Source organism: Homalodisca vitripennis, chromosome 1 (assembly GCF_021130785.1).
Source record: "Homalodisca vitripennis isolate AUS2020 chromosome 1, UT_GWSS_2.1, whole genome shotgun sequence".
In the NCBI taxonomy this organism is placed as follows: Eukaryota; Metazoa; Arthropoda; class Insecta; order Hemiptera; family Cicadellidae; genus Homalodisca; species Homalodisca vitripennis.
In genome coordinates this window covers 84,099,549-84,114,506 of record NC_060207.1, presented here as the reverse complement: position 1 = coordinate 84,114,506, position 14,958 = coordinate 84,099,549, and the positions used below count along the sequence as shown (strand labels likewise).

General features: G+C 33.6%; 1 long non-coding RNA gene across 1 annotated transcript; it reads right to left on the bottom strand.

Annotated features, from left to right (window-relative positions):
- Positions 1-958: 958 nt before the first annotated feature.
- On the bottom strand, positions 959-2,581 carry LOC124365944. Its single transcript, XR_006922757.1, has 2 exons — positions 2,340-2,581; positions 959-1,334 (listed from the first exon to the last, which is right to left on the bottom strand). It is a non-coding gene; the product is annotated as an uncharacterized LOC124365944 (long non-coding RNA).
- Between the last annotated feature and the right edge of the window lie 12,377 nt (positions 2,582-14,958).

The window sequence follows — 14,958 nt, the reverse complement described above, 5'->3', positions numbered from 1 at the left end:
AACTTATAATTTATATCTTATCGGATTCATTGCAGTTCTATATGTTTCCCGATTATCAATTTATTTTCGCTTTGATATTGTATTATCTTATAAATCTATTATATTATCGTCTATTAAAATATTGTATGCTTTTTTAATTTATTCCCAACAGTTTTGTTTATTTTTTATTATTATTTCACAAGAAACATTTTTTTTCAATATTTCATTTTAATAGGGTCTACCTAATAGGTGTTTCTGTAAATAAAACATCGTTCATAGTTTTATTAGCAATTTATTTAAAACCAAAATGTAGTTTTTGGCTAACAAGATATGGTTGTATAAATGATTAATAATGAAATTATTAAACTTTAGTTACTCTTAACATGTATTAAACAATTTTTTTAAACAGAGGTTTCTTCTGTAAATCACTTCCATGTATTATTATGCCAACTTCTTCTTATTGATTTAAACATGGTCGTATTGCCAAGGTAATGAGCCTTGAGGTGAAATGAAGTAATCTGCCAAGTAGTCTCTTGCTTCGATACCTGAAGAGGTACCCCCCGTACACCGACTTGTTGTATACATACCAGCGGACACTCATAGCATTCATCTTCAACTCGAATACCATCTTTTCTTCTTACAAAGTTGTTGAGAACGCAGGATGATTTAATAATGTCATCCGCTAAGTTCGTTTGGACATTCAATGGCCGATGAAAATTCGCCATTTGTTGGCTAAAATACCAAACGTGCATTCCACCATTCTTCGAGCACGGCACATTCTGTAGTTGTATACTCTTTGTTTCATGGATAAATTCTTCCTGGGATAAGGCCTCACTATATTTCTTGATGTAGCAAATGCTTCATCTCCAACTATAACAAATGGCATAGGTTTTCCATTTTCGTCATTAGGAAGAGTTTGAGCTTGAGGGATGTTTCAGTTTGCCATCAATCAACTTTGGCACCTAGTGCGGAGTTTTTCCAGAATATTTGAATCACTGTTACTACCGTAAGATCCTACATCGATTGCTGTAAAACAATAGTCTGCGTCTACTACAGCAAGTAACACAATCGAAAAGTAATTTTTATAATTGTAAAAAAGAGATCCAGAGTGATTTGGCTTCTGAATTCTTATATGTTTGCCGTCAATGGCACCAATGCAATTTGGGAAGTTCGTTCGCAAGTAAAATTGTTTTGCTATCTCCTTCCAATCTTCCTCTGATTTGGTAGGCATGTGTATTGGTTGTAAACATGTCCACAATTTTGAGCAAGTATCTTTAATGATGTGACCAATTGTGCTGGCACCCAATAAATATTCAAAGTGTAACGAAATGAAGCTGTTCCCAGTGGCAAGGTACCTGAAAATAATAAATTCTGAAAATAAGGAGGTACTAAAATCAAAAGTGTTATGATGAAGTTATGGCATAGGTTTTTTACATTTGAAATCAATAAAATATAATTTTTTAATTATTCTAGGGGGGTTAATACTAAATTTGTATTCCAGGTACAGACGTTTCAAAAAAAAGTGGAAGAATTTAAAGGACTGCTTTTTGAGGGAAATTGCAGCACAACGAAAAACCACATCAGGCCAAGGAGCAACAAAAAGAAGAAAGTATATCCATTTTGATGCGTTGCTGTTTTTGGTTCCCATTGTAAAAGGAAGAGAAACTATTAGTAATATCTCCCTCAATGAAACGGATGGATATGAACCAGAGCAACCACATGATACATCTGATGACATTCAAGAAGGTAATTCTACTGCAAGATGCTCACTTGGCATTAATGCACAGACCGAGCGTGAAAGGCGTAAAAATAGTAAGAAACAAAAATGCAAACTCATATGAGACATCTTTATTGAACATTTTGAAAGCAAGACAAAGTGACGAGGGTAATGAAGATAAACACTTCGCTTTTAATGTTGGTTCCAATGTTAGGAAAATTAAATGAAGAGCAAAAGCATTATGCTAAGATAGAAATTTTAAACGTCATGAGGCAAGCTCGAAACATTAATCCACGCCCTGGTTACATCAGCTCTTCCCAACATACACAACAGCCACAGCATAGCCATTCTGCTTACGGACATAATTCTAACCAACCTGTGTATCCACAAAATACTGGGCCAATGCAGAATTTTTACAAACGATTTTTGCAGGAAGTGTTTTGTCATCACCCTCTCAAGTGGAAGTGATCTTTTTTGATTTATCGTAACTCTTTAATGGGTAAACTACTAACCCTTAGTTATTCCTATAACATTTGATTTTTTATTAATTTGTACTTGTGTTTTTTAAAATGTTTTGATTTAATAAAGAGTTTTTAATAGATAAACAAATAAGATAATTTGATTTTCTGTAATTATTACTCACCTCAAAGTCACTGATAGACGTTCTTCTGGTGGTATAGACAATCTCCATTTTGTGTTTTTATATGTAATTGATGGACCAATTATTCTCAAAAGTTCATCAAAACTATTTTTCGTCATTCGGTAATACTGAAAGAATTTTATAGGATGTTCACTCAAATCTTCAAATAACTTGTGAAACTGCCCTTTTAGTAATCGCTGACTTGTTATTGGGTGAACCCAGTAATTATGTTTTCGCCGTTTACGTCTAGCACTAAGTAAAAGCGCGATCACAACACTTGCTTCGATGTCATCCATGATCAAAATCTACAACGTTTCTGTCGCAAGTGGATGCACCTCAATTAAGTTTTGCGACTGCGACAAAACAATCGCGCGACAACAAATCGCAAGTGGAGGCCGGGCCTTACGACACACTCGGGGACGAAGTGTCCCAATATAACAGCTGTGATTGGTCCAGTGGCGGGCGGGCCCGCGCTTCCGTTTGTGATATTTATATCAGATTTGAGCAGATTTAGACTTAGTAACTCAGAACCATTTCCTTTGTTATAAACGCGTTAATTTAATATAAATATGTAAAAGTAAAATTAGTATCACATATGACCTCTTTAAATCCATTGCTTGCTTTGTTAGTATTGTATATTTTGGATATGTATAGGTCTCTAGACATTTAACAACTACATCTGGAAGGTTTTATCCAGGAATTATACAAGGGTAGGGAAATTGGACATGGTATTGGTCAGGTTATGTTACACATATGTAATATCAGTATGTAGGAAGACGAGGTAAACAATGTAAGATAGGTAATAAATGTTAATAGAAAATTGATCTAATCAATTTTATAAATGTATCGAAGTTTTGATCCTCTTTTTCTAATAAACTACAACTAATTGTATGTAAAGAACAACTAACCCTATGTCTTCTCCACAAGTAAATATTTGATTACAGAGTCTCCATATCCCCTCCTCCCCAAGATTAAATCCTGCATGTGTACTGAATACAAATTTGGTTAGCCACAGGATGTGCTGGTTGGAACATTAAAGGTGCCAGGTTGGAATCATATATTTAATTTGGGTTCAGTTATATAGTTTTTAAATTTGTTTGAAAACCTAACATTTATTTTGAAATAAATAATCAGCTGTTTTTAAATGGGGACAAAACTTAAGAACTTAAAAAGAATATATTTTCGTTTAACTCATGTGCAACATTAAGAATGAACAGTAAATATTTAAAATGAAATTACATTTCCCGTGATATGGAACAAAAACTTTTATAATAGGCTACAGTAACCTTCCAATTAAAAAAATCACATTTACATCCTTTTCACCTGTTCTGTCATGTTTAAGTTGTAAAGTAAACACTGTTTTCAGCCTATTTCTTCTACTGTTTTTACTTAAACTGTAAATACTGTAAAATTGGAAACAAAATGAAAACAATAATTTGCAAGAATTTTAAGAGTATCTCCATGCGAGCTGACAATAAACAAGCAGACGTTGTTATCTCTAGAAATGTACTATTGGCGGAGGAGCTGTGGAATCTCAAGAATAGACAACGTGAGAAATTACATAATTAGTGAAATTGTGAAAGTATAAGGAAACGTCTTGAACACAGTATAAAGTAAACCATTGACATTTACGATGGATGGACGCAACTATAGGTGACCAATTAAGAGTGTTCCAATAGATATATCGGAAAATATAAAATGTGGTAGACCTCCAAGAAATTGGAAACTCGGATTTAGAAAACGACGGACTGGAAAGACCGTTAAGGCTGGTAAGTGAGAAGCGAGAAACGGCAAAGGCCGTAACAGATTCCCAGTAAATATCTATTTATAACATAATAAATACATATTTACAAAAATACATAAATATGTATAACAGAAATCTTTTTATTTGTGATGATTTGATTACGCTAATTTTAAACTTTATCGTACTTACAATATTGTTTTGATGAAGAAGCGAGGTTCCTCAAATAGTACTGCAAAGGTACTCTTTTAAAGGTAAAAAATGTTAAATAATAGGCCTATTACGGCCCATAATATCTTACTTCTGTAAGTAACGTAAAATATATTTGTTCTATAAGATTACACACTTATTAGGTTTTTTATCCCCATTTTTTAATTCATGGTATTTTACCAAAATTTAGGTTTCCCAGAAACGTTTAAAAGACGTATGTATAACAGTTCACATTTCCAAATAAGTGTAGGTATAAAATATAACCTTCAGTTTGTGATTCAAGGACAACTGAGAGCCGGCTGTAGTGACACAACTTTGAGTTTTACCGCATAAGAGTAAAGTTACAACTCAACCTTCTGTAAGTCCTTAAATTTATCGTGGAATTGTGAGAGAAGTCCCATTTTAAAGATAAGATTAATGCGCATCCAAACGGTTTTAATTTTTTCTTGAATTGAAACATTTATATTCTTGAAGAAGATGAAAGGAGGACATATAAGTTTAATATTTTTTCTGAATAAAAATAACAGTGGTAAAAATTAAAAATGTGCGTGTGAGGGCAGATGTTCATAAACCACCGATCTGTGTTTACCAGTCCGGTAGTTTCCTCTGCCTCTGGTCTCATACGAATGAATCAATTAAAAATAAGGACACACAAGCTTTTGAGATTTAATATTATTCGAAGATGAAATCAAGATGGCCGCCATTACAGCCGTCTTTAAATTGTGAATGAAATTCATAACATAGTTTGCGGTTACTCTGTAGATTAAAAATCAAAAACAAGCAAATCGATGAGTTTGTACAAAAATGGTAGGTATAGAAATGTTAGGATGTTATACTGAGTCTAAAATGGAATGGGTGCAGTGAACATGTCCATCCATGCTTATCTACTGAAACCAGAAAACCCATCACAATACACCAACTACTGTTTTAGAAACTTGTTAAAGACGCATGTTTAATTAAACAATTATATTAACCTGCATACCAATATCAAATACAATCATATTGTAAAATATTAATGGTAAAGAAAGACAAACTTTAAATGGAAAGCGTATATTTCAATGCCCTTCACTTGGCAATGCTTTTGTTCTGTTAAGTCAATCAAGTTTCTACTATAAAGAGAATTCTGTAAAATGAACAGGTTGTAAACAAAGGTTTAAACCAAATAGAATCAACTTTTAGAACTACCCTGAACTTGTAATCTAAGAATTTAACTAAGTATATCTCTCTCAAAATTTAAAATATATTTAACAGTCGTCCAAAGTTGTATATAAAGTTGTCACAATAACAACAGTTACAAATTAAAACTATTTAAATTACAAATCTGCCGAAAATATTTTAAACAAATCTGCAGCAAACACTCATAACTCTATGGGGACATGTTCGACAAAGAGTTTTATAGAAAGAAAAGCGAGCGTTACAACCTAACATAAAATAAGTCAACAACATAAAAAGAACAGTGCTAGCTTAGAACACCAAGAAGAATGAGAATGTGGTAGCATTACTTTAGAAATGTTTGCTTGCTAAAATATTATTAGTAATTAATTTGAGTGAATACCGTAAAAGTCATGCAAACAATGGACAGCTCTTGAGATTAAAAGAAACAAAACAGCTATAGAATCCCTACGAAAGAATCGTTGAATAGGCAGCGTCTGAGCGGCGTCATGCCGTGCCAAGTCCCGGCTGTTTGTTCCTTGTATATTTATTATTCGGCGATAGCAATAATTCATAGTTGGAGCCTAGCTCTGTGTTAACTTTGCCTATTATACTAGTAACAAATGAGTATTACATTACTGTTTCATAGATTTATAAACGTTTCTTGCAATATCTCTACAGTTATTTGAATCATACAAATGTTGAGTTCTTAAATATAGAGTTAGTCCCATTTATAATTCTTAAAAAAATCTAAGATAAAATTTAATTTAATAATCTTAACAATTTATGATCTAAAATGAAATTATTATATCATTCAAAGTAGAACAAATTTACAACAAGATCGGTGTTAACAAAATATTTCATTTAAACAAAAACTATCAGAAAATATAAGTATTAAATACAGAACAAATATATTTATAACAGTAAAATCTGATCGATGTATAATTTCTACACATTTTATGCAACATACAAATCAAATCAGTTTTATTGTAACGAAAATAGTACATTGTATAGCAATTGTCATGGATTTTGATCTAAAATTTCTTACATTCATATCACAAAATTCTTATTCAACAACCACTTATACATATAAAATAAAGTGGTTTCTAAAATGTTGAGACACGGGAGAGTCAACAGCTGCAATTCCTTAAAAGCTTGCCTGCACGACTCTGAATTTTATTTTGAGATAATATTTGAATACCTTTTTTGGAGTTTGAATGCTCTCTGAAACAGAGTTTGCGCACGCTCCCCACAGGACCACTCTGTAGGACAAATTGGAATAAAGTAAGCCATTACACGCTGTTATCAGTTCCTGACGGGCAGTATTTTGCTAAGGACCTCAAAACATAAATGTCTGAGGAAATTTTGGCGCAAACATGATTGATGTGCTCATTCCAAGTCAACCCTCGATCAAGGTGTATTCCATGGAATTTTGAAGAGTAGGTAAAATAGGTAATAATGTAAGATAGGTAATAAATGTTAATAGAAAATTGATCTAATCAATTTTATAAATGTATCGAAGTTTTGACTTCTTCCAGTGTGGAATCAGCTAACAAGACGGCAGGTCCACAATGATTGTCTACATCAACATGGTTCGATTGGCCTCAACATAAAACTTTTCATTAACTTGTATACATTCCATGTTTTGTAAATGTGTTCAGAATGGCAACACACAAGTAGTCATACACAAAAGTAGATTAAATGTATCTATTATATAGTACCTTGTCTACCCCCAAACTTGGTTACGCAATCTTTTATAACACAAAATTGCAAGCTACGGTACTATTACATTGTGGTGATCATAACGCATGAGACTGAATTAGTCCACTCATCAAGAGTCTTGCTTTATAGTTTTACATAATGCATATTATGACAGCTGTTTGCATTATTTTATTTTCCAATTCGATATATAGATTATAAAATAACTACTTGCAAGAATATAAATACTGTCTAGAACTTATGTAACTTTTGAAGGTTAATATTAAAGCCGTTTAAACATGTTTGTAGCCCAGGAGGGGGAGTTTTAATATACTTCACAACTAGTTTGATAACCTGTTACAAGATACAAATCAGACGTATAAAACCAAATTAGTCGTATACTCTAATTAATGTTGAGACCACAATTAATTAATAAACCAACTTTGCTCCTGTATTTCCTTTTTCTTTAATTTTTCATAAAAATGCAGCTGAAAACAAATAGATTAGAAATATGGGATTGTTTTGATTTCGAACCATTTGGGCTATATACTAATTTTCAACGTTGAACCTACAATGCTATTACAGAATATAGCCTAGGAGCCTACAGCTAGTTTTTTTTTTTTTTTTTTTTTTTTTTTTTTTCATCGTAAAATACAGTAGATGGAGGTATTTCCCATAAGAAAGAAAAACGATCGTCAGCCGATTTGGCGGAGGGTCAAAAAGGCTTAAATAATTTAAAAAAAATTACTCAGATTAGATTTTTTAGCTTGACACGCTTAATGCCAACCGTCAGCCACGAAAGTTAAAGTTAAATCAGCGTCAGCCAAAACTATTAGTTGGTTTTAAATGTGCAAAGGTACAGATTATACTAAATTATAGTATAGAATGGCACGATACAACAATAATGTCAAACGCCTCCTATGTTTTTACACGTGGTTGAGTTATATATCCACTTCTGGTATAAGCAGGGCCGTATTCAGACCGGTTTATTCGGACAATTTTACCGAGATCCCGCCACACGCATATTTGAAGGGGCGGTGTCGACGGACGTGGTGGTGGCGGGGCATGACGGGGCCCAATCGAATATCTTTTCGGGGTCCATCAAAGCTAAATACGGTCCTGAATATAAATCCATTACACAAAATTCATGGCCTGTCCCAGCTACGATGACAAAATTCTACCAATCTCTATCCGTAAGTATTTAATTCTGTGTATTATAATAGTTACTAAGCCGAGAACTTATTGTAAACTGTAACTTTCACTTATTGTACAGTCATTGATAAAAAAGACTTCCAGTACTTTTATAATTTTCCAGTACTACTTCCATCTCTTTATTTTGGACAATTAAACCCCGTAGTGATGTCATCACGTGCTTATCCCTTTTGGCGAAACAGTTTTTATTGTATTAATTAATGCCTCGACATAAAGCTAATTAGTTTGGGGTTACTTAGACATTCGTCTGTATCAGATATCAGTGTGTTAAAGTAAATTATGATTACAAACCCTGAAAGGCTAAGGATCCTTTATTACTGTATTTTGTATACAGTATAATTGCCTGCTGTACTTCAGTATAAAGCGAGAATGTGATCTGGAGAAAAATTTATTTTAAAATACCGTTTTAATATCCACCCACTTTGACCTCTACCATAACCATCCCAGCTGACGGTCGCTTTCTTTGTTAGGGGAAATTTCTCTATTGTGTTTACGATAAACTAGGTTGTGCTGTGATTATACAGTACAAAACGGATCTCGGCTCCCTAAACCAAAACCTTCCATTGCATTAATTACACAAGAGATAAATCATTCATACGGACGAGGTGTGTTGAGGTCCTGGGAATTATTTCAGTTAATTCTGAGGGCTGACGCTAGGGCTACCTCACATAACTGTAATCGTTATCGTTCAAATATTAACTACCTGACCCGCAATCCAAAAAATGGCAGTCCGAGCGCTCAATTTTGCCGTGGCTCAATTTATAAGCATTAGATGAGTGCAACTAAATTTATCTCTTGTGTAACTAAAACAATAAAAGCTAATACGAACAACAAATGTATATGGTTCAGCACAATTGTATTTCAATTGGGTTTGTGTTTCTATGGAGAGTACATTTTCAAATTATGAAACGTCCTGCAAAAAAGAAGCTGAAACTAGTTTTAATAATACCTCTCGAAGAATAAAACGTCTGCACAATAATATTGAATGAATAGAATAAAAGTGGACAAGATAAAAAAAGTTAAAGATGGTGATCCGAAGGAGGTTAAAGATGGTGATCCGAAAGTTAAATCCCGTCTCCATAAGACCTGTGCCCTTCATCTCGGGCACGAGAGTTGCTAACTTGAGAGAGTGGAGCCATGTGCGTAGTAGAGCCCACGGAGCTATACTTGGCTCTGTTTATTGTTTTTGGACATTCTTGGGGTAAGTTTGCTGGCACGGTAAGGGGTCCTTGGCACGGGCAGGTGGGGACTGGACGGACTGGACCTGCGGTGTGAAGCGAGGATAGGCTACCGCAGTATTGAGGTGCAGCCTAATATAGCCCGGAACCCATTTGGCAATCTTGTAAATCGCGTTCTCATTAGAACTACTGAACTTCCCTGGAACAAAGTTGTCAGTGTACTGACCCCACGGCATCATCTCTCAGTCACACGTTCGCATTCGGGTACACATGTTACAATTCCAAATCCCATGCACCGTTCTTTGTTATTACTACAGCTTTTTTAAGATAAGAACAATAGCCACAAGTCCTACAGAAAGTAAAAAATTCTGTTTTACCAGGTTAAGTTTTCATTTGAATTTTCTCGAGAACGGTGAAGGTTACAAATGAGCTCACTGGCAAAAAATGTAATTTTTATCTTCAGGGAACTACAATAGAAAAACACTCAGGGAATACAAACCCCGAATTACTGCGATGTTTTGAATAATATTATTGGCTTAGCAATGGGAAAGCCTATTACTCACGGGCGTAGAAAGAAAGATTTCACGTCTGGCTACCTGTTTGCGCGATATCTTGAGAACGAACTGACCTATAGGCTTGAAATTGTGCATGAAGCTTTATTTATATATAATCAACTCCATGTGATTTGACCGAGCGTTAGCGAAACATATCAAACAGGAGGATATCTTGAAAACAAATCAAGCTATAGATTTGAAATTCTGTATGGATATTCACTTCTACATAGGCAGTTTAATGATGTTATACATCCAATTAATGGATTTGGCGGAGCGTTAGTGAAGCCTGTTACTCAAGGAAATTGTCTCTCTCAAAACAAACACAACAAAATCTAATGCCATGAACTTTGCTCTGCGGACGGCAAACTCAGAATGTGGCCCTGCCGTCATGTTAGCAGATTCATTTCTGGAAGAAGTTTACAGCACTATATTCCTTAGAATACACCTAGATCGAGGGTTGATATGGAATTGCCACATTGACCATGTTTGAGCCAAATTATCCTCAGGCATTTGTCTTGAGGTAATTAACCGAGTATTCTGATGACGGCGTACTATGGATTGATTTACCCCCACCTTACCTACGGAGTGGTATTGTGGGGTGCCTGTGCAAACAACCAGTTGACGAGAGAGTTCAAATTGCAGAAGCAAGGGATTCTAATAATCGCTTATTTGAATTTCAAAGTCATGTAAAGAAACCTTCAAAACGTTTCGGCAGTTGACTCTGCCAAGTCACTACATTTTCGAGACAACTATGTTCTGCATGTCTAAATGTGCCATGACAACTGGCCAAGACATTCATTCGTATAAGACCAGGGGCAGAGGAAACTACCAGACTGGTAAACACAGAACGACGGTTTAGGAACATCTATCCTCACAAGCAGGTGTTCATTTCATCAACAAGTTGCCTAATTTGATAAAGAATGCCGCGATACCCAATGTGCTAAAAACTCGTTTGAAACGCTTTTTAGAGTTACAAGTATTTCATAATGTAACAGAGTTTTTGGCATTTGACTGGGAGATCACCCAATCAGGAGATCGACTTCGGCGCTGTAGGTGGAAAATTGGCAAATGGATGAAGGATACATACATGTTGAATTGTATGTTTGTGTGTGATCCTGATGTGGGAAGAATGTACAAAAGTTTAGCTCTGAACTCGAATTGACTTTTGCTATACATTTAAATCATGTCTTAGCAATAACCTTTATTGATTGATTGAAATGTTTTAATATCTAATAGAGTGATAGGCTTTAAGTTAGGATGAAAATTAATTTTTAAATAGGCAAGATCGAGCTCGTAGATGATATGGTGAATGTTCCTGTATGAAATTTGGCTGAGCATTAGCAAAATATATCACATAAAGGAATATATAAAAAATTAATAAGCAATGAGCTTGAAGTTTGGATAAAAATTTCTGAATAGGTAAAATTGAGTTTGATATTGGTACATGCCCTCTTTAGTGAATATCAATTATCTGGCAAGGATGCCATCAAGGGTATACTTATTCTCTTCAGACAACAGGTATCTGTGGTGGGGAGGGAGACAACAGTCCACTGGTAATTACAGATTATTTTTGGAGCTTTTTTGCAGTAGTTAGTTTTAAGGCAGCTTTCTGACAACAGGGTGAACCATATCCCACCAGGAAGTCGGTTAGATTACGAGCATAACACCAAAGTGACGCATGTTATACTGTGAAACATAATCTAGCATAGTCCTACATTGTTATAAGAGATACACAGGTGATCTGCGGCAATACACGAAGCCTTATTTGGTCAGCAATTAAATGTAATAATTAAAATTGCAAATAGTAACAATCATTTAAACCGGTTGTAATTAACCCATTACTCCCTGGTACTCCCACAATCAGTCATAAAATAATGATAAGAGTTAATGACCATTGCTTTAACGAGAACCGTTCTATGATCATCGTGTTGGAACTTACCCAGGCACAATAATTGTGCTCCAGAAGTGTCTAATTACAGGCATATTAATATCGTGTGATATTCTATTTAAATCAAGAGATAAAATAGGCATTCATTGCTTTGACATGAAAAATAGCTGAATTACATTTCAAAACGAGGGTAGTGAAATAGGTTCCACAAATAGGTTCCACGTTCTTTTCTCTCATTACAAAACTCCCAGACCATTCTTAAATTTGTTGCTCTAGAATATTGGTAAACATATCTTCAATGGTATGGTTTTATTAAGATAGTAATAAAACATTAACTTTTTCCAATTTCATTTTAGGCTTGACAATTACCTGTACATATGTATCTTTAATAAATCTGTAAAAAAATAGACAAGTATGTATTGCAATCTTAATTCAATTACAATTTAAACATACAATAAAAGCTATATATCTATGTAAATAGTAAACTGCTCAAATGAATATTTATATTATTTATTTGGTGTTTTCTTTAATTTTACTAAATTCAAATAGTTTTATAGTAGACATTTTGTCAGCGAATTTGATGATTTTCATAAATTTACAAATCGAGATGAGTAAGTTTGCATGAATCTACTTTTGTGTTATGGTTCATGTTTATATTATTAAATGTGAGATATCCTGTCTCTGTTTAAGTTTTATACATTTAGAATTATAATATATATATATTTGAGCATATTATATAAAATTTGATTTTTATAAGTATTTTTAAATTCTAACAACAAAATTATGTACATATCATGCTTTAGTAATTATTTATATATAATCTTTTGCTTTAAATTATAGCATATTATGACGTTTATTTATGAATACATAAATATGTCATCATAAAATGAAATCCCATTCGAGTCGGATCATGTCAGGATGTCATTTATGAAGAGTACAGAATCTAAAGAGAATTCTTGGACATTCAATATTTTACTTAATATTTTCAATTTTGGAATGAAGAATGTGACTATCAAAAAGTGAATGAGTTATTGACCAACATAATATGACAAATGCAGAAAGAGCTGCACATTACTGTACATAAATCAAGTGGTTTTTAGGAAGAATGAAGAGATGAAATGTGAAATTATTTATGCAGACAATGGTAGCAGGTGGTGTCCAGTGAAAAGAACAGTGCAAGTGCAGATAGAAGAGAGATGTCCTTGTACACACAAATGACTGCATGATTTACAGTGCAGATAAGTCTACATGGCTCCTGATTACTGTAATAAACTACCTGGAAATGTTTCAAGCTGGCTCGCCCTAACATGAGTAAATACACTAATTGGCACTATTAAAAAGACGAGAATTCTCACAAATTGTAGAATGTCATGAAGTGTCACTAAGGATATAAATATTTGGGTACAAGAAAGTACTATTACACACACTGCAATAGTAAAAAGTCTGAATATATGAGTTAACTTAAATATATAAACACACTTGGAACCCAATTATCTGAAATTGATGGAACCAAGCCTTTTTCGGAAATCAAAATTTTGGATAAGGCGGTCTGCCATTAAAAAATTTTGCTTCCGGTTGTTATTGACATCTAATAACTGAGCACATCTCGCACAAAAGTACAAACTTACAGTGAGGATTGTTCGCTACTTATAGCCTTAGAATGTAATACATTCCTAGCAAAAAAGATAACAGACTATTATGTATAAGGCGACATATTATGTGGTCTATATATTCTGTGATTGAACACGATGAAGAATTAACAAACAGGGAGGCATGGAAAACACTTGATAAATACAAAATTAAAGCTACATGGTATTTTTGAACAGTTGATAGAATTTCTGACATATCTGATTGACAGGTACGAGACAAGAGAACACCAACTCCTTCTCCCCGTGCATACCTATGTATCATTCTTTATTATTAAGTACATTATTGATGATAGATGATTTGAAAGGATAGTAGGATTTTAGACATATGTCATCGTTATATGTTATAACTACAGAACACTAACTTTCGAGGATTAAAATCTTCTCTTTCCTCGGGTATCAAAAAACGCCAATACATGTATCCTCGAAACATAGTATTCTATCCTTGGTGCTATAAATATGACAGAATGATATATATATATATATATATACACACACACACACACACATATATATTCTTGTAAAGCCCAAAATTAATGTTGGAAAAATTCTCAAAACTTATCTTTTGGCTGTGAACAATGTAATAAACCACATTATGGTATTTGCAAAATTATGGATAAGACTGATCAATTCCAAAGTAGCGTCACTAAGAAAACTTATCTAATAGCTGGTAATTTGGACTGTACCTCCAACAATTCAATTTAGCAGCTAACCTGTAGGTATTGTCCCAAGGACTTTATTGGGCAAACCTCAAATTCTTTCCGACGGGTAAGAATGACCGGTCAGCGTTTTTCAATTAATCACAAAAACTAAAAAAACCAGTAGCCTTACACACTATTTACCATAACAAAAGTTTTGAGGATTGCTATAAACTCAAAGCTATAAGCAACATTAATTAAACCTTATAAAAATAGCTCTCAAAAAGAATTTAATCTAAAGAATTATGAATTGGCACACCAACTTATATTAAAATCTAAACAACAATATGAAATGAATATTCGATAAATTATTGTTTTCAACTTGAATCCTTAGATTATGATCAACACCTAAATTACCTAAATTCAAAATTATGTTATGTTATATTATGTTACAAAATTAACAACTAATCAAAATTTGTTTGAATGTCAAAATTGCTATTTACATTTAGAAAGTTTGTTATCAGGTGTTTCTTCTTTTATTTGTTCATTTTTATTCAGTGTATGTTTATATAGTGTACTTGAGAAAGTTGCAATAACAACGAAATATTGTAAAGCAAATAATTTGTGGTTGATATATAATAAACATTGAATCACAAAAAGTACTTGCTCCGCCGGGACTCGAACCCGGATCTCTCACTTGCCGGG